This window comes from Macaca thibetana, chromosome 4 (genome assembly GCF_024542745.1).
Source record: "Macaca thibetana thibetana isolate TM-01 chromosome 4, ASM2454274v1, whole genome shotgun sequence".
In the NCBI taxonomy this organism is placed as follows: domain Eukaryota; kingdom Metazoa; phylum Chordata; class Mammalia; order Primates; family Cercopithecidae; genus Macaca; species Macaca thibetana.
The window spans coordinates 153,207,767-153,209,520 of record NC_065581.1 but is presented as its reverse complement, the minus strand read 5'-3'; positions in this window follow the sequence as shown (position 1 = coordinate 153,209,520).

The window sequence follows — 1,754 nt, the reverse complement described above, 5'->3', positions numbered from 1 at the left end:
GAAGGGGTCAGATTGGTGAATTGAAGTAAGATGGGGTTCACCAACCCTATAGACTTTAGGTTTTTAAGGGTAGCACTAATTTCTGCCATTTCCCCAGGAAACTACATTGCTTTTGAGTAACTATTTTGAACTGGGTGTGTGTGGGGGTACCTTTTCAGAGGCCTCCACTTGACTTTACCCACAATCCAAGCAATCAGTGTAGGTTATGTATATCCAGTTACACATTTGGGGACTGTGAGCACGACTATCGGATTGGTCTATGGATCCAGTGGGCCCACTGTGAGCCAGACCTAGGCCAGCTCACCTCCATTTATTACCTGGGTCCCATATGCCCTCACTCTAACAGGAGGGTCGTGGTGGTGTTTTATGTCTCCAGTTATCAATGTCAAGTGTTCAACAGATCTCAAAATGTCTGGATAGTCCCCTTTCTTCAGGGTATCTGTGGCAAATGGCCATGTATCTCTTTGGAGAAGGACTGGAGGAATATATTTTCTATAATGTTACAGGCCCTTCCTTCTAAGGACCCAACCACTCTTTCAATTAATAGATTCCAGGGCCACAGACTGGGTCATATCTGTAAACTGGGGAAGAGATCATGACTTTTCACTGAGGTGACAGCCCTCCGTTTCCTGATCATTCATCCTTGATTTCTTTTTATTTCAGATTGAGTAGTATCATTGCTGGCTGCCCATTAATTTTGTCCTAGGGATGTTAACCTTCAATAGAGAAGAGTGGGATGCTTCTGCAGTTTCAGAGGGTTCAGAACAATCTGGGAACTCAAGATTTTTGAAGACATTAGCCCAGATGTCCCCAGCCCATGTGGCACTTGAACTAGATAACCTCCAAGGTGCATTTTGTCCCTGAGACATCTTTTGAGAGTGACCTTTTAGGTCTATTTCTAACCTTCCCTTGAGAGGCAGCAAGGCACAGGCTCTGGAGGCACTGCAAAAAGGTTTGAATTGTGACCCTGTCACTTAGTAGCTGTGGGACCTCAAGGAAGTTACTTAATATCTCTGAGCCTCAGTTTCTTCATCTATAAAATGATAGTAGTACAATACTCCTCCCCCGACAATGAAATGACTTGATGTGTGTAAAGCGTTTTATAACAATGCCTGGCACATATGGACACTATGTATATGTATTTGTTATCTTGGCTCATTTCTTCAACACACTCACACTCGTTTTCACACATGAGCTGTAGTTTCTGCTGCCTCTGTGTTCCCACTGCAGGCTATGTTTACTTCCACTACAACGCTCAGCATATTCATTAGGAAGATTGCTGCCTGTTTTTTCTGCTTGACTTTGAGCTCTTCCAGGGCCCAGGAGTGTGTTTTGTTGCCTCTCAGTTCCTGACACGGTGCAGCTGTTTGGTAAATATTCTTTTGAATAAATACGTGAGCTTGCAATCCAGGGACTGGTCTGTCTTGGCCTGAAATGGTTTTAGAACCCAGTTTTTCCCTAACCAGCTTCAGCTGGCTTCTCTGTCAGGTGTGCATACCTGGATCCCTTGGTCTGAGATATATTAGGTCTCGTATATTAGGAGAGTTGCAGCTGTTTTTTCATCTATATTTCTGGGTGCTGGATCTTGCCTGTTTGGGCGGAGCATCACTTGTACCTACCTCTTCTCTGGTGTTCTCTCCCGTTATTAGTTAGCTCCTGAAAACCAACACGGCAGACCTTCCCACCTCTGCTCTGACCTCCAGGTTCTTAAGCTTTTGTTTTGCTCACCAAATTCTTCATTTCTGTTGTGGTTT